The sequence below is a fragment of the Bos mutus genome, chromosome 21 (genome assembly GCF_027580195.1).
Source record: "Bos mutus isolate GX-2022 chromosome 21, NWIPB_WYAK_1.1, whole genome shotgun sequence".
Classification (NCBI taxonomy): domain Eukaryota; kingdom Metazoa; phylum Chordata; class Mammalia; order Artiodactyla; family Bovidae; genus Bos; species Bos mutus.
This window is the reverse complement of record NC_091637.1, coordinates 42,036,252-42,060,560: the sequence shown is the minus strand read 5'-3', so window position 1 is coordinate 42,060,560 and position 24,309 is coordinate 42,036,252. Positions and strand designations below refer to the sequence as shown.

The 24,309-nt window shown below is 40.7% G+C and overlaps 1 protein-coding gene across 3 annotated transcripts in view; it reads right to left on the bottom strand.

Moving 5' to 3' along the window:
* AKAP6 (A-kinase anchoring protein 6) overlaps nucleotides 1–24,309 on the bottom strand; it is a 401,429-nt gene that overhangs the window by 255,280 nt on the left and 121,840 nt on the right. The window lies entirely within an intron of this gene.

Here is a 24,309-nt window from a genome sequence, read left to right as displayed (position 1 = left end):
TTAAAAGAACACATCTGTGGAAACAGAAAATATTTTGAAAAAAATGAAAGCCCAGCTCTGAATCTTAAGGGAAGGAAATGGGGCTGCCCACCGGCTTGCCATGGCTGGGTAAACAGCACCACCTGGAGGTCGAAAGGAGGAAGGACAGGCTTCTGTATTTGAACTCACTGAGATGGCTTGGGATGCTAGTTAACTAACTTAACCGGTTCTTCAGAGTTACCTTTTGATTATCTTTGATTAATATTTTAATACTTAACTGGTGAGTTAACTTGCAATAAAAATCTAAGCACTCCTCATTATCAGGGGAAATTTTAGCTTTCCACCTTCCCTCCTACTTATGTAGAATATAAGAATATAAATAGAATTTATGAAGGCAAGTGATACTAAAGTCCATCTGATTTCTGAAACTTTCGTCACCTGCTATTTCTCCACCTCTCTCAGCCTGTTTCTGTGTGGTGTGTCAACCAGTGTTCTGTGAAGTGGACAGACAGATCTATTCTCGTATCATGAGAGGATATTCTTAGAGAAACCAAAGAGGCTCCACTCTATACACTGAGCTATGCAACGTGCAGGAGAATTCACATTTGGATGCAGAAAAACGAATATTTGATGTTCATCTTCAGAAGCTCTGCTAGAGTCTTCATGGTGAGAATGAAGGAAAATGAGGCTGACGTAAGTAACAACATGAGAAAATGACAAAAAAATGCAAAATTTTACTTATTTTGTAATATAAATCAAATCCTAGTAAAATAGATACTGGCCTTTCATTCATTCTTTTTAAGCTTTTATGTATTTATTTCTGTCTGTGCTGGGTCTTCACTGCTGCTGCACAGGCTTTCTCTAGTTGTGGCCAGAGGGGCCACTCTCTGGTTGCGGGGCATGAACTTCTCCCTGCAGCGGCTTCTCTTCTTACAGAGCATGGGCTCTGGAGTGCAGGCTCAGCAGCTGCGAAGCACGGGCTTAGTTGCTCCACGGCGTGTGGGATCTTCCTGGACTAGGGATTGAACATGTATCCCCTACACTGGCAGGAGGATTCTTAAGCACTGGACCACCAGGGAAGTCCCTTATTCATTCTTTCAACAAATATTTATTAAGCAGCTGCTTTGTGTGAAGCACACTGCTGGACAGTACTGGGAACAAAAAGATAAATATCAGTGAAGTAAAAATATCAGCAGAACAGAAAGCATGTCTAAGCACTGGCTTACTGAATTCTGGTCATTTCAATCAGTAGAAAAAGTTAAACCACCAATAGAGTTGAGACACGTACCTGAACTTTTTTGTGAAACTTCTTCTGCCTGTATCAGAATTCTGTCTGCACCTAAGTTTGTCTCTGTTCTTAGTATCTGACCTGCCTGTTTCTCTCATATTCTGAGTTTACGCTTATTTACCTGGAGAGTCAAAGACGACTATAAAAATCAGATTTTCTTCATAACACAATTCAAGGCTGCACTACACAAAAAGCACATTTTACACACGTTCGCCTCACTGCTACAGACTGAGTTACAAGCCTTTGAAAGGCCACATTTTAGTTTTCCTCAAACTCCTGTATCTCATCTATTCCATCTCTCTCTCTTGCCATTTTCTACCACCAGTTACCTTACTGTTCCTTCTTGGCCCTTCTGCCATTATCTTTCTCTGCCTCCCTGCCAAGCACCCCAGGGGCACACTGAGGGTGACCCAGGCCACAGGCACCAGTCCTCCTGGGCCAGCCCCTTAACTGTCTCCTTATGGGTGTATTCCTTGCTGTATTCATATCTGATACATGTTCTGAGAGTCTGATAACTGAAGCCAAGCCAGCATTCCACCTGCAGAAGAAACCTTGGTCATCCAACTTGGGAGAAAATGGAACAGCCACTAGCCTGTTATCACCAGTAACAGCGCACTTCCCACTTTCAAACCATCTGCTGGAGGAATCAAATTATTTACATTTTGAAAGTTCCTTAATGAGATGAAACTTTCTAATGCATGAATTTTTCTAAAGGCTAAGAAGCACAGTGAAAGTATATAAAAATGTACACTTACAAGTTTGTGTAAAATAACTTGCTAAAGCCCTCAGTTAACATACATTTGAAGATTACATTTGCAAGGAAAATAAAAGGTTGAGTCCTGCAAATAGCTACACTCATGACAGGTTAAAAATACCCATTATTAATCCTCCTACACTGTTGGTGGGTAAACAGGTACAGCCACTACAGAAAACAGTGTCGAGGTTCCCTTTAAAAGCTAAAAATAGAGCTACCGTATGACCCAGCAATCCCACTCCCAGGCATATACCCATGAAAAAAGAAAACTCTAATTTGAAAAGATGCATGCACCCCAATGTTCATAGCAGCACTATTTACAATAGCCAAGATGTGGAAGCAATCTAAGTACCCAATGACAGATGAATGGATAAAGAAGAAGTGGTGTGTGTGTGTGTGTGTGTGTGTGTATAATGGAATACCTCTCGGCCACAAAAAGTATGGCATATTGTCATTTGCAGCAACATGGATGAACTTACAACTTATCATAGTACGTGAGTTAAACCAGACAAAGAAATAGTATATAATATCACCTATACATGAAATCTAAAAAATAACACAAATGAGTCTATTTACAAAACAAACAGATTCACAGACATAGGAAGCTAATTTACAGTCACCAAGAGGAAAGTGGGGGGTGGGGATAAAGTGGGGAAAAGAGGGAGAAATTAGGAGTACAGGATTAACAAATGCACGCTACCACATATAAGAGAGACAATAAGGATTTTCTGTATAGCACAAGGAACTATAGTCAACATCCTATAATATCCTATAATGAAAAATATATATCTGAATCACTTTGTTGTAAACCTAGAACTAACACAATATGGTAAACCAACTATATTCCAATTTTATAAAGAATACTCACTGTTTCTTTTATTTTCCTATTTCTCTTCTGTGACAAACCTAGTCTGGTTGACTAGAAACTGTGGGGGTGATTACTGTTGCCCTTTGACGAGACTGCTGTGTGCGGCTAGGACAGAAACAGAGCTTTCCCTGCATCAGACACGGGACCAGGAAAGAGCAACACAGTAGAAAATAAGACATGGTCCCCCTGCCTTGTGTTGTTAAAAGTCTGGGGGTAATCTTTTTTAATAGAATTACATGATTTTTAGAACAAATTGAAATTGAAAACTATTTCAATAAAAGAGGAAAGGGGTATAAAATAGGAAGCAGATACTTGGGTTGTCAACACAAATCTGTGAAGTGGTGCTGATTATGGTCATTTTACAGATGAGGAAACTGAGGGTCAAAGAAGGTGGGTGCCTAGCCTGGAGGCAGAGCTGGACTCTGAGTCCACATCCCATTCCAGAGTCTGTTCCTCCCACGGTACCACAGCGCCCTCAGAAACAGTGCTCCGAGAGACGTATTACCAGACCCAGATGATGGAGAAGAAACACTTGTTCCCACTCTCACATTCTTAGCACTGAGATTAAAACTCAAAAAAGTCCCCCCCCCACCTCACATTCAGTATTTTCTGTTAATTTTTCTGAAACGGGATCTCTGATGAGAATAGGGACTTTTAAAAAAATCTTTTTTTTTTTTAGCAAGCAAAAATTTGCTTGCTATTTTATTTTTGCTTGTAATTTGCTTGTAAATTTTATTTTTATAGAAAATTTAAACCAAAATTTTAAGGCAGCACATGCTTAAGCAAGCCCATCCCATCAGTGCCTCAATTACAGATGAGTTTGACTCAGTTCAATCAGAGAGGAGACAGCTCTTAGTCCTCAGGAGGTAGTTTAACCAGTGAGCTGAGCTGCCAATGTCCTCTTGGTGTTTACTGTTTGGATATATGTGAACATGTGTGTGTTCATCCCGAGAAGGATGCACATTTCTTGGTGGACACAGAAATCAAGTATGTTGTCTGACCTAGCCCAGATCACGTTAACTACCTTCAGAGAGGGACATGCTGAAAAGCATCAGAAAGTGAACTATTTTCAGTGTATTTTTGAAACTAGAAAAGGTCAGCTTCTGCTGTTAAAACTTTTTAAACCATTCAAAAGTATTTACCCCTTTCTTAGTGTTCCAAGATTAAAGGATTCCATGAATGACCTTATCTGAACAATGCTGCTGATGCTGTGTCACTTCAGTCGTGTCCAACTCTGTGCGACCCCACAGACGGCAGCCCACCAGGCTCCCCTGTCCCTGGGATTCTCCAGGCAAGAACAATGCTAGCTGAAACAATAAGTAATCCTCATATAGCACTCACTAAGCCTGGCATGCTACAGTCCATGGGGTTGCGAAGGGTTGGACACAGCTTGGCTTCTGAACAACAACAAACATGCCAGGACCATTTAAAAGCAATATACAATAGATCATCAAGCCAGACTTTAAAATATATTTTCTCTTGAAATCTTCACATAAACCCCTAATGGATGTCCCCATTTCCATCTTATCAATGCAGAAACTGAATTTCAGAGTCACCAAGTAGGGTCATAAAGACCCTGTGAGGTGGGTGCTACTGTCGCCCCCATTTTACAAATAAGAAGATGGAGGCCCCGAGAAATAAGGAGACATGCCCCATGCCATGTGGCTAGAAGGTGGTGGACTCAGCACCTGAATCCAGAGAGCCCAGCTGGCACCATGTGAAATCATGAAAGACCAGCTGATCTAATGATTTGCCTAAGTCCCTGGCAGAAATTAGAACTTGAAAAACATTTAAATGAGGATTAATCATGATGACAGGAGAAGGTATATTAAAAGGTGGGGAGAGGAGGAACATGCTTATCATGAACCAGTGCAGATAATATTAAGAGAACAGCTGTTACAACCAGACAAAACTGAACTTAATTCCAGGCTCTATCTGTCTCTTACTAACAGTATAAACTAAACGAGCTACTTGGTGCCTCTGAAATTCAGTTTCTTCATTGGTAAGATAGGAATGGGGATATCCATTAGGGGTTTATGTGAAGATTTCAGGAGAAATAGATATTTTAAAGTCTGGTTTGATAAACAATTTTTAAAAACCATTTCTAATGAACAGGTTCCACTTTGATCTTTTATGTCATTCGCTCAAAACATTTTGGTTATTCACTAAGCATACAGCATCTTGCTGGCTGTCACAGGGAAGATGGAAAGAAAAGTTCCCCCCACAGTCATAATATGAGAGGTGGCATTGACTGCTCTGGGCATGCAGAGGGGGTCGTAACTTGTCTCAGGTCATCGCATGAGGTGATGTGGCAGGGGCAGCATCTGAATCTGCAGGTGAGCAAAGATTTCCCTACTTCTTATCCCACCTGCTGGTCCTGAAGGGATCATGCTTCTCTATTTAAACAGCACACACTTTAAGGATAATCTGGCTTCATTTTTCAAACTAGGACAAATGCTTTGGAGCCAGTCTTCTTTACATTAACAATCAGTACCAATGAGTAATTGCAATCCTCTTATCTTACCCAAAAGGAAGGTTTATTTAGGTTCTGGCAGCTGGTAAAATTAGAACTCTACTTATAAGCAAAATTATGCATTGAGATTTAATATGTGTATTCACCAACATATGGGACTTCCCTGGTAGCTCAAGCTGATAAAGAATCCTACAATGCACGAGGGAAGATCCCCTGGAGAAAGGATAGGCTACCCAGTATTTTGGGGCTTCCCTGGGGCTCAGATTATAAAGAATCCACCCACAATGCAGGAGACTTGAGTTTGATCCCTGGTTGGGAAGATCCCCTGGAGGAGGGTATGGCAACCCACTCCAGTATTCTTGCCTGGAGAATCCTCATGGACAGAGAAGCCTGGAGGGCTACAGTCCATGGGGTCGCAAACAGTCAGACACAACTGAGTGACTAAGCACAGCACCAAGATATGGGCTTCCCAGGTGGCACCAGTGGTCAAGAACCCACCTGCCAATGCAGGAGACATAAGAGATGCAGGTTTGAACCCTGGATCAGGAAGATCCCCTGGAGGAGGGCATGGCAACCCACCTCAGCATTCTTGCCTGGAGAATCCCATGGACAGAAGAGCCTGACAGGCTATAGTCCATAGGGTCACAAAGAGTTGGACACGACTGAAGTAACTTCGCACACCCACTACCAACATATATATTTAACCTTCCATTTTTGCTTATATACCTAATTCTTATATGAAATGACTAATTTAGCTTTTTACACAATAGCTGTCAAATGCAATTCACCTTTCCCAGCCACATATCTGTGTATATAATGTGCTACCAAGACTCAGAGGCTCAAGATCAAATGAAAGGGAATTAAAAGAGATACTTTGAACTCTACCAACTTACACATTTACCCACATTCCTACCTATCAAATCCAACACAGTACAAGTAATTGACAGAAGGGAGGATATGGTACATGCTTTTAGAAGAAAGATTGAAGAGAAAATGAAATGCTTTAAGGCAGTTTTAACTCTGTTGCCATAAGAAAACTCAAATACTGAAATGTTTTATGAAATATTTAGCTTCTCTTCTAAAGGTTGAATGAAATGTCTTTAGAATTTGAAAATATTCCTAATATAACTATACCAGAATAAAGGCTGTCAGTTGGAAAGAGAATAAAAAGGGCAAAGAATGGTATTATTTTAAACTGGCTGGGTGAGATGTCTTATTCTGAACTCAGTATCATGAGTATGATAAACTGAGCTGAATCTCTAATTCCTTCAAATACTAATGACAGTGGTTTCAACTGGGAAAAGAAGAGCCCAGAAAGATCCCTGACTCTCATAATGGGAAAGGCTTTCCTCCAGCATCCAAAGGCTTTGACTTCAGTTACTCCCTGTTCTTTAGTTGCTAAGACACGTCTGATTCTGTGACCCCATGGGCTGCAGCCCACCAGGCTCTTCTGTCCATGGGATTTTCCAAGCAAGAATACTGGAGTGGGTCAGTTACTCCCTACTTATTTATAAAAAGAAATAGTCAATGTTAAGGGCAAAACAAGTTTGGAATGCATATCATCAAGGTCTAATAAAGATGGGAATGAATAAAAGAGGAATAAACTGGAACTCATAATAAGTTAATATTAACTGAGTACCTATTATGTGCCGGGCACTTATGTATTATACTTACAACTACTCTATGCTGTAAGGGTCCCACACTCTCCGTTTTACAGAGAACACTGACGCACAAACTCAAATGCTTACAACTGTCAGGAGTGAAGCTGGGGACCCTCCCACAGAGCTGTGCTCACTGACTCTGTGCGACACATTGTCCCCAGCACCCGCAATGTTCCAGAGGCACGGGCTCAGTAGATCAGGCCATCTTTATCTGCCTCTGAATCCCAAACAAGGACCCAAGTTGCTCTCACTTTAGAATTTAGGATTATGATTGTTTCATGGTTTACTTGTAGGCTTTTTATATCCAGTGTTATAAATAACAGTACTTAACATTTGGGTGCTGACTATCTACCAACTATTCTTCTGATAACTTGTGTAGTCACTTAATCTTCGCAAATGTCTCTACTGTACAGATGAAGAGGCTGAAGCACAGAGGAGTTATGTAATTTATTCAAGGTCATAAAGCCATTAAATAGCTATTAAGTAGTTTTGTTCCAGGGCCCAAGATCTAAACCACTAAGCCACAGTCTTTGTAAGCAGACTTGCCCTCGTGGGGTTCACAGAAAGAAAAACAAAGGACAGAACATTCACTGTTGTCTGCTCTTACTTCTCAAGCCTCCGTGAGAACCACAGTCCGTGCCACAAGACGCCAACGTTCCCATCACCACCACCTGTGTTTTAGATAATTCTCCCTTCTTCACACTATTTTCCGTCCTCCTTTGCTCCTTTTTCTTTAAGAAAGGGCTAATTTTGTATTGACATTAGATGAACATTTACTATTATATAGAATCTTATAAATATTACTTGGAAATATATAACAAAAATATAGGCATTGTAGACATGTTATATAGACAAGAGCTCACATATAAACTTTCTATAGAAGACATATAAACATTATATAGAAAAAAGGAAATATTTTATTGAGATTGGATGAATATTTTCCTTAGCAAGTATTTTTGTTCATTTTTATTGGAGTAGAGCTGCTTTACAATGTTGACTGCTGTTTCTCTTTCGCTTTTTCCTTCTCTTTCCTCTACTCCTTGCCCCTCCCCTCTCTTGTTCTTCATTTTTCTCTTCCTTTTTCGCTCTTCTCTTCCTTCCTCTCCTCCTCCCTCTTCCTTGTCATTCCTTCTCTCTTCTTCTGCAGCTCAAAGTCTCCCCCAACCATGTTGCGGCTAATCAATCACTTTTAATAAACATTTCCCCATATGTCCATACAGTTTTAATGAAAAGGACAGTTTCCTCGACACTGAAATACAGAGCTGAAATTATATAATCCCATGTTTAGATGGAAATACTTTCCTGAATAGTAAAACCTCCTTGTAAATCTAATAACTGGAACAAGAATGCATGGAACTAGATGGGGGTGCTTTTAGATGCTAAAAATTTTCAGAAGATTATCTGTGATTGTTTAAATAGCCTAAATTTTCTCTAAAGAACATACAGTTCTTTAGTAATAACAAAGTTATTGCTTTAGAAAAAAAAATGGAATTCAGTGTAGAGAATTTATCACACTGGATGAGCAAGAAAACAGCCAACTTTCTACCAGAGAACTTCAGAGCATCGAGTCGGTAAAGGGTAACAACGCAGCCACTGTACTATCAGTGGAGCCAAGAAGATAGAAAATAGCATTATCTAAACACATCTGCTTGCAAAGAACAAGAGTTCCCATGCACGTTAGAAGCACAGACCCAGTCTTCAAAAGCCCCTCAGATCCCAGGTAGTTCAATGTCTTACAGGTAAGGAAACTGAGGCTCAGAAAGCTCAGCTACTTGACTGGTAACAGACCCGTAGGCAGCTGAGGCAGAAGAACTCAGGGGTTGTGTCCTCAAGTACAGAGCTCTAATATTGTCCATTTTTAAGTTTTCATGAATGTCTTATGGGGTAAAAAAATTTCTAGAATTAAAACAAAGACAGAATTAGAGTTTAAAAAAATAATGTAGAATTCCAGAGTTCTGTTGGCTTAGCTAATTGGGTATGCTATCTGATTGGGTGGCACTAGGCCAGATGAAAACCAATAGAGGACACTGAGAGGAGCCAAGAACACTCTTGGCAGATAAAGTCCAATAGAGAACAACTCATTATGAGAAATCTAAGTCGCTGAGCATGGCTAATGTTCTGGAGGCAAACAGGGAAACTGAGAGTGAGGTTGAAGAGTCTAAGCCAGGAGCCGGGCATATACACTGCACTCTCAAGTTGGGGCTTGATCCTAAGAACAATGAGGGTGTCACTGCGGTTCTGCAGCAGAAGAGAGAGAATCTGATCATCATCTTAGAAGACTCACTCTGACTGCAGTGTGGAGAGTGGATTGGCTGGTGTTGGGCTGAGATCAGAAAAGCCAGTTGAAAGGCTACTACCCTAACTCCTGTGAGGGCTAGACTGAGGCAGAAGCAGTGGGTATGGAGGGAACATGCAGGATTGCAGAGAGAGAAGTTAACACAGACAGGAACAGTTGAATTTGATAGATAAAAAAAATTGGGGAAATCTGTTACAATCTGATATGACTTCTAGATTTCAATTTTGGTTGAAGGTACTATTCTCTGAAAGAAGCAGTAAGATATTCAGAAGGAAGAAGTCATTTTACATGGTCTTAGATAGCATGTGAGAGGTAAGGAACAAGATCTAGGTTAGAGAAAGCATCATACGGGTGGTGCTGGAGACCACGGGCAGGGATGAGAACCCAGGAACAGTGTGGAGAGGCATATCTACTGGGTGTCTTCCACAGACTGAGGCCCCACAGTGTAATGCTCTTAATTTTATTCACCCCAGACCCTCATTATGTGTCTGTCTCAGTGGTTCTTGACACTGGCTGTGTCCCCAAATCAACTGTAAAATATACCAGATTCAGAGAAGGGAAATCTTCCTCAAAGTCCATCAAGGCTACAAAGATAAACAGCCAACAGCTGAGAGGCACTCGAAACATACTCATGTTGTTCGTGGTGGGGGAAAAAAGTACTCACTGCCCTTTTGTGACAAGCTAGCAAAATCCGGCAGAGAAGGCAATGGCAAACCACTCCAGTACTCTTGCCTGGAAAATCCCATGGGCAGAGGAGCCTGGTAGGCTGCAGTCCATGGGGTCGCAAAGAGTTGGACATGACTAAACGACTTCACTTTCACTTTTCACTTTCACACATTGGAGAAGGAAATGGCAACCCACTCCAGTGTTCTTGCCTGGAGAATCCCAGGGACGGGGGAGCCTGGTGGGCTGCCATCTATGGGGTTGCGCAGAGTTGGACACGACTGAAGCGATTTGGCGGCAGCCGCAGCAGCAGCAAAATCCGGTATTAGTAAGAAAACAAAATGTGCTAATAGGAAGCACCAGACCGCCTCACCTGCCTCTTGAGAAATCTGTACGCAGGTCAAGAAGCAACAGTTAGAACTGGACATGGAACAACAGACCGGTTCCAATCGGGAAAGGAGTACATCAAGGCTGTATATTGTCACCCTGCTTATTTAACTTATATGCAAAATATATCATGAGAAATGCTGGGCTGGATGAAGCACAAGCTGGAATCAAGATTGCCTGGAGGAATATCAATAACCTTAGATATGCAGATGACATCACACTTATGGCAGAAAGTGAAGAAGAACTAAAGAGCTTCTTGATGAAAGTGAAAGAGGAGAGTGAAAAAGTTGGCTTAAAACTCAACATTCAGAAAACTAAGATCATGGCATCTAGTCCCATCACTTCATAGCAAATAGATGGGGAAACAGTGACAGACTTTATTTTTGGGGGCTCCAAAATCACTGCAGATGGTGACTGCAGTCATGAAATTAGAAGACATTTGCTCCTTGGAATAAAAGTTATGACCAACCTAGACAGCATTTTAAAAAGCAGAGATATTACTTTGCCAACAAAGGCCCATCTAGTCAAAGCTATGGTTTTTCCAGTGGTCATGTATGGATGTGAGAGTAGTACTATAAAGAAAGCTGAAAGCAGAAGAGTTGATGCTTTTGAACTGTGTTGTTGGAGAAGACTCTTGAGAGTCCCTTGGACTGCAAGGAGATCCAACCAGTCCATCCTAAAGTAATTCAGTCCTGAATATTCATTGGAAGGACTGATGCTGAAGCTGAAACTCCAATACTTTGGCCACCTGATGCAAAGAACTGACTCATTTGAAAAGACTCTGATGCTGGGAAAGATTGAAGGTGGGAGGAGAAGGGGACGACAGAGGATGAGATGGTTGGATGGCATCACCAACTCAATCGATATGAGTCTGAGTAAACTCTGGGAGTTGGTGATGAACAGGGAATCCTGGCGTGCTGCAGTCCATGGGGTCGCAAAGAGTCGGACATGACTGAGCGACTGAACTGAACTGAACAGAATAGAAAGTACTCCTGGGAGAGGCATGTTCCAATTGTAAAATGAGGGAAATGAGGTGGACAACTTCTCATGCCTTTCTGACTGTTACCATCTCTGGTTCTTGCACACAGAGCCTCTTTCAAAGCCAGAGATGCTCATATGATTTCCCCGTTCTCTTCTAGTTGAACGGGAAACTGTCCTTTGGTGACTTCTGCACACCTTCCCAACGTCATCTACTCCTCTCACTACACCCATCCTTTAAGATTCAGCTTCAAGGCTCCTCTCCCAGCAAACCATCCTGACCTAGCACTCTCTCTCCAACACGCTTTCTTACTTTTTCCATCTTTTGCACTCAGGGTTCTGATGGACAATTGTAAACCTCCTGGAGATACTTCCTTTTTCTTCCCATAAATCATAATGATCTTCCCCTGGCTAAAGAGTGCTGTGGGAATTATTATTTATAAGTACAAAATTATAAATACATATTATAAATATGTATAAATACAAATTACACATAAATAAGTATGTATTATTTATAAGGATGCTGTGTGGCAATATTATAAACGAGAAGTTTGTATTTATCTGAACACATATTCACAGCATAAATTCCTCTACATAAACTTCCTAACGTGTCAGAGAAGTGCATTAACTAAAATTATTGGGCCAATTAGAGAAGAATCATCTCTAATGCAACAAAAGAATCATTTGTCAAGGCAGGAGGCTCAGAGTCTCACCGAGAAGAGGGGTGCAGGAATCTAGGGTGACTATCACAGATCCCAGGAAGGAGGAGGGGTGGCCTTAACCACAGTGGGTGGGTGTTGAGTAGGAGGTTGAGGCTTCATAATAACCAAGATGGCTGAAGGTAGGAGGAGAGAATAGGGTGGTGGCATCCGATCCCAAAAGGCCAGAGCCACCTGCATACAAACAGCTACTGAGGCCTCAGCCCTCCTGTCTCATAATAGTAATAGTAACAATGACAACCACAGGAGCGAACATTTATTAAATGCTTAGTACATGCCAGGTACTATTCTGAGCTCTTTAAACATTTTAACACATTTAATCATTTAAAAAAAAAAAAAACTGTATGTGGAAGATACATTTTTAACTTATTTTGCAAGGGAAAAAAACTGGGGCAAGAGAGATCAAGTCACTGGCTCGAGATACACAGAACCACATCAACCTGAAAAATGCAAAGTACCTGGGCCTGAACTTACAAGCAGCACCTGTCCTGGGTAAAGTTGCTTATCCACCATGAAAATCTCAGGCCAATCATCTTCATATGATGAGATCAATAGCCTGACATGATGACATCATGTGTGACCTTGACACAGAACCCACACTTGGAATCATCTGCCCCCACACTGATTAAAATTTTAAAAGTTAATTTTAAGACATCACAACATGTCAAGATGAATGTTTCCAATCTGCTTCATTTAGCTGAACTTACTTACTATAAATCAGCCTAATCCATATCTAACTCTTACTTGTTTTAGTCACATTGTCCCTAGCCTCTTGGCATCTTAGAAGCTCTAGCCAGGCCCTAGACTCCTCTAGGATGCCTGGTTCTTCTCATGCTAGAAATGCAGCATGCATAGTTTTATACCACCGGGCTCATTAATGTCACAGCCCCACACTCACTCACCATTAGGGTCTTCTAAAGAGAATTCACCCAGGATTCCATGGAACAGAAAGAAATTCCATGTTGAAGTGATATATTCTAGCGAGTATTTTACAGAGAAATGGCTGCATCTCTTAGTTATGCCTCTTAATCTCATAACATTTCAGAACTGAGAGGTATCTTAGAGGTCAGCCCGTTCAGTTTCTCTACTAATGTTTATTTTTTGAAACTGAGGCTTGAGGGCTAAAGTTTCTAAGGTCACAATGCTACACAGGGGAAGAATTAATATTCTTATTCTAAAATTAAGATTATTCTTTCTATTATTGTGGATGCTAATGCCTTGAATTCACAGGAAAGGTCACAATCATGACAAGACTAGTATTCATGTACTGTTGGAGTCTACCATGAGCTGGTGCTCTTTGTAACTTCATACAACAAACTGTGCAGTGACAAACATAATTAATATCCCATTTTAGAGACTAAGAGATTTAAACAGTAAACGTTGAGTGATGTATTCACGTTTTCATAATTAAACAATGGGGGGCTATGAACTGAGCTCAAAGTTCCTGCCTTTCAGTCTGTACACTTGAGTAAATTACTAACTTCTCTATGTATCTCTGACCTCATTGGTAAAATGTGGATAAAATAAGAGTGTATTCATCACAGAGATATTTTTTTCTTGAGAATTAATGTGATGATGTGTTAAATGAATGAAACTCTTAGCATCTTGCCTGACGTGGTAAGTGGGTAATAAATGTCAAGGCTTTATGTTTTTTTTTAATCACTATCTTTCTAAAACATCATACTGTTAACACAGAGTAATTACTTTAGGCTTAAGGATAAAGAAGGGTTCACTAATGCCCTAATAATTATTGTAATTGAATTAAAATTGCAACACTGAGTTTATTCCTCTTTTGATTTTCATCATCATAGAAATACTTGCTGTCAAATGAGGTTAGGAACTTTTATCATCCTGACACAACAAAAACCAATTTAATCATACCTTTTTTATACCAAGAAAAGAACAAAGAACTATTTTCATATTAATATTTAAAACTGCAAACAAAAAACTGCACCTTCCTTATAATACACTTCAGAAGCTCAAAATCAGCTGCACTGACTGGATGCAGCCTCATGGTGGTGCTAAACCACCATATAAAGCCTGGAGCTCCAGCTAAGGATCTGCAGAAACCAAACTGACACAGGACTGAAACATTCCTACTGAGTTAACCAGGAAGGTATTTGCTTTGAATTCCTACAGTTCTCTACAAACCTTGAGCAATGACCTTGACATACTGTCCCGACAAATCCATTAGTAATGCTGATTCAGTTTTTTCCCCTGGCATTGCAACAAATAAAATATACACATATATAATATTAGCCATAAAAACATCTGTGTAGCTTTATTTTTTAATGTTGTATTAATTGAGATTCTCAACATGGATTTGGCCACAGCATGTGCATACAAGATAATATTTACCTCTGCCCCATTCATCTATTGTAGATCTTAATTTCATATGTCCCTTGGAACAATTTATTAAAGTTCTTATATCTCTCAGCCCCCAAATCTTAGCTTGAAATCTCAACTCTTGACCTTCTTCCTCCACTATCTCATTTTTTAAAAGCCACAAAACTAGACTGATTTGCCCTTCATAGCATAACCCACCTCTCTTCATTTTCCTTAACTGACTTCCATAACCGTAGTTCAGACCCTTTTATGATATATGCAAGTTGTTGCAACAACCTTCAAAATTAGCCTTACAGCATTAGCTCCCAACCTCGACTGAACATCAGAACTGCATGAAGGAGCTTTAAAAAATACCCATCCCTTGGGAATCTGCTTTAATAGCTTTGGGTGGAGCCTAAAGTTGGAATTTTCTTTTCAAAGCTCCCAGTCATTATAATGTGCAGCCACAATCAAGAACCACGTCACCACAGGTGTATCTAGCACACCATGGTCACGTTAACCTTAAACTATAAACTATCTGGGCCAAACATTTGAGTAATTTCTCCTCATCAGAAAGATTGCAAATAAGGGACTTGAAGGCCAAGCTGGATTTAGAAAAGGCAGAGGAACCAGAGATCAAATTGCCAACATCCATTGGATCACAGAAAAAGCAAGAGAGTTCAAGAAAAACATGTACTTCTGCTTTATTGACTATGCCAAAGCCTTTGACTGTGTGGATCACAACACACTGTGGAAAATTCTTCAAGACATGGGAGAAGCAGACCCCCTGAACTGCCTCCTGAGAAATTTATAGGCAGATCAAGAACCAAGAGTTGGAACCAGACATGGAACAACAGACTGGTTCCAAATTGGGAAAGGAGTACGTCAAGGCTGTATATTGTCACCCTGCTTATTTAACTTATATGCAGAGTACGTCATGTGAAATGCCAGGCTGGATGAAACACGAGCTGGAATCAAGATTGCCGGGAGAAATATCAATAACCTCAGATACGCAGATGGCACCACCCTTATGGCAGAAAGTAAAGAGGGACTAAAGATCCTCTTGATGAAAGTGAAAGAGGAGAGTGAAAAAGCTGGCTTAAAACACAACATTCAAAACACTAAGATCATGGCATCCGGTCCCATCACTTCATGGCAAATAGATGGGGAATCAATGGAAACAGTGAGAGATTTTATTTTGGGGGCCTCCAAAATCACTGCAAATGGTGACACAGCCATAAAGTTAAACGACACTTACTTCTTGGAAGAAAAGCTGTGACCAACCCAGACAGCATATTAAAAAGCAGAGACATTACTTTGCCTACAAAGATCCGTCTAGTAAAAGCTATGGTTTTTCCAGTAGTCATGTATGGATGTGAGAGTTGGACTATAAAGAAAGCTGAGCACTGAAGAATTGATGCTTTTGAACTGTGGTGCTGGAGAAGACTCTTGAGAGTCCCTTGGACTGCAAGACCAAACCAGTCGATCCTAAAGGAAATCAGTCCTGAATATTCATTGGGAGGACTGATGCTGCAGCTGAAACTCCAATACTTTGGCCACCTGATAAGAGAACTGACTCATTGGAAATGATCCAGATTCTGGGAAAGATTGAAAGCAGAATGATAAGGGGACAACAGAGTATGAGATGGTTGGATAGCATCTTCAATTCGATGGACATGAGTTTGAGCAAGCTCTGGGAGTTGGTGATGGACAGTGAAGCCTGGTGTGTTGCAGTCCACGGGGTTGCAACCAGTCGGACACAACTGAGCGACTGAACTGAACTGAAGTGACTTGAAGGCCAAACCCATCCGATGGCTATATCTTATTTGGCCTGTTATTAAATTGTTCAGACTAAAGATTAAAAAAATTGGGAGATGTCACCTAAAATCCAGATTTCCTATTTCTTTTTAAAAACTGCAAGGTCTGGCCACACACGGCCCACAACCCCGAGCAACCATCTCATGGCTGCCTCCCACTAGGCATGGCACTGGCCCCTCAGCCATTCAGTCTCCTTCACTCCTTACTTACACCTGCCTGTGTGATTCATTTATACTATCTGTCTGCCACTCTTAAGAGTCATTTTAGTTTGCATCTCCTAGTCTAGAGGAAAAAGTTCAAACTGAATGATACATTTCCTCACCCACTTATTGGCGTCTTCATGCATTCATTAGACAGGTATTTATTTTGTGTCTGTGCTAGGCAAGCACTTGGAATACAAAGTTCAATATATTTTGGTCTTTTCTTTCTAACTTTACATACTGTTTCCCTTCAAGTAACTCTATTCTAACCAACAGTTGGTTTCAGAGACATCTCTCTCCTAATGTTCATAGCCTGGAGGCTAAATTCCCAAATCCTTTGCAGTTAGCTGAGGCTATAAAGACAAAGTCTGGACCAACTGGATGTGAACAGAAGTGACATGTACAACTTCCAAGTCCTGTCTGGAGAGTAAAGTTGGGTGCTCTCCATGTTCCCCTTCTGATGAGATGGAACACAGGCATAGCATTGGAGTCTCCTGGGACAAGAGCAACAGGGAGAGAGCACCTGGGTCCCTAGATGGCCTCTGTCTTCCCTGGATTGATTGCCTACCTCTTGTTATGTGAGACACCAACAATCTTCCATCTTATTATATTTCAGAATCTCTTTGTCTACAGCAGTTTAGCCTACACCCTTTATTGTTTCCCAAATACACCTTAATATTCTTGCCCTCAACCTTAGCTTATACCAAAGCTTTTGTCACTAATATCCTGCCTTCTCATCTCTACTAAACTTGGCTCATCATTCAAGGCCCAGCTCAAGTAGTCCATGTTCTGTGATGCTTGTTATCTTCCTTTCTCTGTTCTCCCATTGTTTGACTTTCTACTTGATGAGACTTATCAAATATTATCATATTTAATAAACAGGGCCTATACTTATGTTGTCATAGCTCTCTCAAACTCCAGGTCCAGAATTTAAATCAAAATTTGAGATTTTACATACCATAAATACAGAAGAATATTCAGAGCCCAGTATTCTGTTACTAATGCCTCTTGTGGAAAAATAATCTGTATTATCAATTCATGCTCAGTTTGTTATCTTTTAGCACTCTTGAATCTTTCTATTTCAGCTACAAAGCTAAGCCTTTCCAAGTCTTTAAAATTGTGGCTTTTTCCTTGATATTTAAGCTAAATTCCTTACTCTTGCTTCTAAACAAATTTGTCAACCCACTGGATACACATCTCTAAGAATAAGAAATGCACTGAGAAGATCAAGGGTTCAAGCTTGAATGGTGATGAAGAGTCATCTTGTAGTCCTCTCATACTCGGGATATGAAAATCTCTAGGACAACATTAGAGGGAGAAAGCAGAAGATGCACTTGGGGAAGGAAATTAATAAGGAAAATAGGTGCCAGGGAGTGAATATATTCCAGAAGAAAACATATTCCAAAAGAATATATATTCCAGAAGAATAGTAAATAAAAAGGAAAAGGAAAAGAAAAAAGGAAGATAATTCAGATACAGGAGAAAGGTGAGACTAGCAACTATGAGGCAAAAGGTTAGCATAAGGGAAAGGCATGTACAAAATGAAATGCCAGTGAAGAAGAGTTGAATCCAATAACCTCAAAATGCTTCCTATCTGATCGGATACTCTTAAGAGATCATTATAAACACTGAAGTGCAGACTACCACTCCACCAACTTTAGGAAAACCGCTATGTGGTTGGTACAAAAGAAACATCAAAGGGAGGTGAAAATTAAATTTATAGCAGATCTCGATAAAGTTACTAAGTTACTCTGCTGCTGCTGCTGCTAAGTTGCTTCAGTCGTGTCTGACTGTGTGACCCCATGGACGGCAGCCCACCAGGCTCCCCCATCCCTGGGATTCTCCAGGCAAGAACACTGGAGTGGGTTGCCATTGCCTTCTCCAATGCATGAAAGTAAAAAGTGAAAGGGAAGTCACTCAGTTGTGTCCCATTCTTCGAGACCCCATGGACTGCAGCCTAAAATAAAAACAATACAGCTGTGTTTCAAATCAAGTAAAGAACAGCAGACAGCGTTTTTTAAAAACACCCGTGTTTTTTTGTTGTCATTTTTTATTTTTTAAGACAAATCTTGGCTCTTGAAGTTTTGTCCTATCACACAAAAAAGCTAGAGGTTGAGAGGTGAGATCTTTAAAGCATAAAAGGTAATCATCCTGAGATAAAAGGTAATTACACTAAGATAAGATAAAAAATAACTCAAAGACTTAAACCTATGTCTTAAACTATAAAACGCCTAAAAGAAAACACAAAAGCCTCATGGCATTGGTCTTGGCAAAGATTTCTTGGCTGTGACACCAAAAGCACAGACAACAAAAGCAAAAATAGACAGATGGGTCCACAGCACACTTGGAAAATTCTGAGTATCAAAGGGCCCAGTGAAAAGGCAACCTACGGAATGGGAGAAAATGTTAGAAAATCAAAAATATAATAAGATCCAGAATATAAAGAACTCCTACAACTCAACAACAAAAAATCAAATATCCCAATTTATAAAATGGGTGAAGGACCTCAATAGACATTCCTCCAAAGAGGATATGCAAATGGCCAACAAACATATGAAAAAATGCTCAACACATCACTTATCATCAGAGAAATGCAAATCAATATCCTAATGAGATATTACCTCACACCCATTAGAATGGCTACTATAATTTAAAAAAAACAAAAAACAGAAAACAACAAATGCTGGTGAGGCTATGGAGATATGGAGAAACCGAAACTCATGCACTTGGGATTTTAAAATGGAGCAACCACTATGGAAAATGGTATGGTGATTCCTCAAAATATTAAAAGCACAACTACCATATGATCCAGCAGCAATCCAATCCAATTTCTAAGAATATATCCATGGAATTGAAAGTAGGGTCTTGAAGAGGTATTTGCACGCCTACCTTCATAGCAGCATTATTCACAATAGCCAAGAAGTGGAAGCAAGCCAAATATCCCTCCAGAGATGAGTGGGTAAACAAAATGTGGTATATATATACAATGGAATATCATTCACTGTTTAAAAAGAAGGAAATACTGCCATATGCTACAACATGGATGAACCTTGAGGACCTTATGCTAAGTGAAATAAACCAGTCACAAAAAGACAAATCCGGTATAATTCCACTTAAATGAGGCATCAATAAGGCTTCCCAGGTGGTGCAGTGGTAAAGAATCCACCTGCCAACGCAGGAGACTCAAGAGATACAGGTTTGATCTCTAGGTAGGGAAGAACCCCTGGAGTAGGAAATGGCAACCTGCTCCAGTATTCTTGCTTGGAAAATTCCATGGGCAGAGGAGCCAGAGGAGCCAGAGGAGCCTGGTGGACTATAGTCCATGGGGTCACAAAGAATTGGACATGACTGAGCACACACAAAGGAGTCAAATTCACAGAAACAAAGTAGAATGGTGGTTCCCAACGGCTGAAGGAGAGGGGATAAGGGCATCATTGACATAGTTCCAGACGAAAGATGAAAAAGTTCTGAAGATATGTTTCACAACAATAAGAAGATACTTAACACTACTGAATTGTACACTTAAAAATGGTTAGGAAGGCAAATTTCATGGTTTTTTTTTTTTCTTTTACCACAATGGAAAAAAAAGGAGAAGAAAAAGAGAACACAGGACAGCATGATATTTCTTTAATCACTGCCACCATCAGTGTGGCATCAGTGATGTATCAACATATGGTCAAAACGAGGATGGAAAATAGGAAGGGTCCTATCTGCACCATTTTATCTCTGGGATAAAGAAATGCAGAAATCAGTGACAAATTAATCCCAGGACCACACCTCTTCTGTATTCCCATTATTCATTACTCGGTAATTACTGACCAATTCCCGTCTCTCTCTCTAGATGGCGGCAATGGTGACCGCCTTTGTTACCACAGACTAGACTGCAATTCTATATAGCCTAGTTACAAAGAGCAAGCACTCTATTATCTGTTGCACTCAATCTGAAATTACTTATGTGCAAAGACATTCTTAGCTGATACCCAAAAAAGGTTTTCAAATTGGACTATAGATGTCTCTGAGATAAAATGCTAACAACAGCTGAGTCATTGAACTATAGCTGAGACTCTATAGTTGAGCATTTGAAGACATTTATATCTCAGGGAGAAAAAGGAATCAGCTATGTCATGCATCCATTAACTTGGTACCAATAAATTCAACCTAATGGAGTCATGTCTTCCAGGGTGAGTTCTGAGAATTTAGAGTGAGCAGAAAGCCTGTGATGTGAGAAGGGAACCTGGCACTTATCCCAAAGGACAGATCTCCCGAAATGCTTTACTTGTCGCTCAGTCATGTCTGTGGAGAAGGCGATGGCACCCCACTCCAGTACTCTTGCCTGGAAAATCCCATGGACGGAGGAGCCTGGTGGGCTGCAATCCATGGGGTCGCTAAGAGTCAGACACGACTGAGCGACTTCACTTTCACTTTTCACTTTTATGCATTGGAGAAGGAAATGGTAACCCACTCCAGTGTTCTTGCCTGGAGAATCCCAGGGACGGGGGAGCCTGGTGGGCTGCCATCTATGGGGTAGCACAGAGTCGGACACGACTGAAGCGACTTAGCAGCAGCAGCAGCAGCAGCAGTCGTGTCTGACTCTTTGAGACCCCATGGACTGGAGGTCCTCTGTCCATGGATTTTTCCCAGCAATAATACTGGAGTGGGTTGCCATTTCCTTCTCCAGGGGATCTTCCCAGTCCAGGGATCAAACCCAGATCTCCAGCATTGCAGGTGGATTCTTTACCATCTGAGCCCCCAGGGAAGCCCTGCTGTTATCACACCACACTGCAATTTTCCAGCTCCCTAAGAATCACAACTGCTCAACTAGCATAAGTAATCATCCACATTGGACTAGTGGCTACTTACCAGCTATGGCTATGAGAAAGAAGTCATACTATTCATTTGCTAACCTAGTAGTGGTCTGTGGGTTTTATAAATAGATTTGATCTGCCTATGTGATTACTGCCTAAGTTCCTTGGCATTTGAATACATCTCTAGGAGGAAAGCAAGTCAGTTCTGGCATCTCAGCTGAAATCCCAGCTCCCATACTTAGCAGCAGGGTGACCCTGGGCAAGTCATTAGCATTGGAGCCTTAGATGTGTCATCTGTAAAAACAGGACCAATAAAAGCTCTTCCCTGGGGATGTTATATAAATTAAATGAAGGAATCCACTCAGAACGTGGCATATAGTGGATGCTCAGTAGACATTATTTGCCTAGCTTCTTCCTCACTTTCAAGCAAAGGTCAGCAAATGTTTTCCATCAAGGATCATACAGTAAACATTCTAGGCTTCACAAGCCATTGGTCTCTGTCACAACCACTCAATTTTGTCACTGCAAGACAAAAGTAGCCATAAATGATGAGCACAGCTATGTTCCAATAAAATATTATTTTAGAAATTAGGCCTTGGGCCACTTTTGGCCCATAAGCTATAGCTGCCATTCCTTAACACTTAAACCACATATGACCAGACATCAGACTAAGCTAATTTTTCATCATTCTGTTGGATTTTGCTTGCCCAGGGACAGAGGAGCCTAGTGGGCTGCCGTCTATGGGGTTGCACTGAGTCAGACATGACTGAAGCGACTTAGCAGCAGCAGCAGCAGCAGACGTGTCCTTGTCCCCTTTCTCTTCGTTGCTTTTTTTCCTGAATGTATCAGAGCAAATAAGTGTAGTTCAATGCACTGACTCATTTCTCCACTTTTAATTTTAGGCCTTGAGAAGCCCCATAGGAGGTAAGCACTCAGACCTGGGATGCTCGTTTACCTTATCCACACAAGAGGTTCTCGGGAAATCAGCCACGTTTGAGGAAGATTCCCTCAACCTGCACAGAGACTGGAAGAGGGACCATCACTTAAGAACTCACCGAACTAACTGAGTAGCTTTCATTAATGGAGAAGGATGGGTTGCAACTTATTTCCCAGGTTTTAAAATACTGCATAACCAATATATTTGCATTCATTTGTGTATGTATAAAGCACTTCTTAAAGGACATTAGAACTGAAAACAACAATGATCACTGGCGAGGTGGGAACTCAAATTGAGGGACAAGAATGGGAGAGAGAGTTAATGGAATATTTTTTAAAGTTTATAATGGTTTTGTTTATTTTTATTGATGTATAGTTGACTTGCAATGTGTGTTAGCTTCTGGTATACAGCAAAGTGACTCAGTCACACATATATAAACACATTCCTTTTCATATTATTTTCTATTATGGTTTATTACAGGATATTGAATATAGTTCCCTATGCTATACAGTAGGACCTTGTTGTTTATCTATTTTATATACAGTGGTGTATATCTGCTAATCCCAAACTCCTACCCTTTTCTCCTTTGGTAACCATAAGTTGTTTTTTTTTTTTTCTCTATGTCTGTGAGGCTGTTTCTTAAGCATAAGTTTTTAAACCATGTGAAAACATACAATCTAGTCAAAGAAATTAATTTTTCTGATGAATTAAAAATTCAAACTAAGAACAAATCTTTCGCATTCACAAAACCAGCCCAGTAAGAGAAAGACATACATGTGAGAGGTGAAGAATGACAAGAACATAAAGCATCTAAGACTCTCACGTGTCTCATGACTCCCAGGTGTCCCCAGGGACTCTATGGCAGCCCATAGTTTTAGACCAGGCCACAGTTCCTCCCATGGAGTCCCACATGCCATGCTGAGATGCTTTCCAGCACCTCCATCTCTCTTGCTGCTGACTCGTTTATTCCTGCCTTCAAATAAGCTTTAACTTTTTAAATAGAAACTTTTATCTGACCTCACTTTCCACTACCATACTTTCTCTCATATGGCTTTCACAACTCGGTCCTGGGAGCCATTAGGAATGATTCTCTCTCACTTCTTAACCATCTATAACCCAGCTTCTACCTCTGCTCTTTCATGAAGTCCCCTTTTCTCTAAGGTCCTCACTGACTCTTTACAACAAATCTAGAGGTTGGTTTTTCTCCTTCATCCTTACTGTTCTTGTACTCCATTTTGCAAAGAACAAAGCTGATGTTCATCTTACTAAACATCTCTTCTCCCTTCATTTACTTAGTACCACAGAATTCGGTTCCTTCCTCAACCCCACTCTGGGCCGCTTTCATATTCCTGCCTCATAACTGGGCTAAAACTTGAGACATCCTTTTCTCTTCTCCATCTATCCTCATTCTCTCAGGGAACTCTTCTCTTCCCAAGACTTTATTTAGTGGGAAGAGAAAGCAGACAGGGCTTGAAGCATGGCTCTATGACATACTAGCTGTGCAGGTTAAGGGAAGTAATTTAATCTCTGTGAACTCATTTCCTCCACTCTAAAGCAGGGATCCACCCACTCTTTCATTCAACAGTCTTCACTGAGCACCTACTATGTAGCAGACAATGTTCTGGGTACATGAGATTCACTAGCAAACTAAACACATGAGTATTTCTACCCTCACAGAGCTCCCAGTCTAGCAGAGGGAGACAAAAAATTAACAATAATATACATGCTAAATAAGAGAATTATATAAAATGTCAAAATAAAGTAAGAGCTGAAGACAAGAATAGAGGTCAGAATACACCTTTTAAAAGGTGATCAGGGTAAGCTACCCTGTCTGCGTGTTTAGTTGTGTTCAACTCTTTGTGACCCTATGGACTGTAGGCCGCCAGGCTGCGCCGCCCACGGGGATTCTCCAGGCAAGAATACTGGAGTGGGTTGCCATGCCCTCCTCCAGGGGATCTTCCTGATCCAGAAATCAAACCTGCATCTGTTATGTCTCCTGCATTGACAGGTGGGTTCTTTACCACTAGCACCACCTGGGAAATCCAAGCTTCCCTAAGAAGTTAATATTTGAGCAATCACTCAGAAGAGAAGGAAGAATTAAAAAACTGACAGAGAAGGTACAGCCAGAGGGAGCTGACAAAGGTCTGAAAGGCAGAAG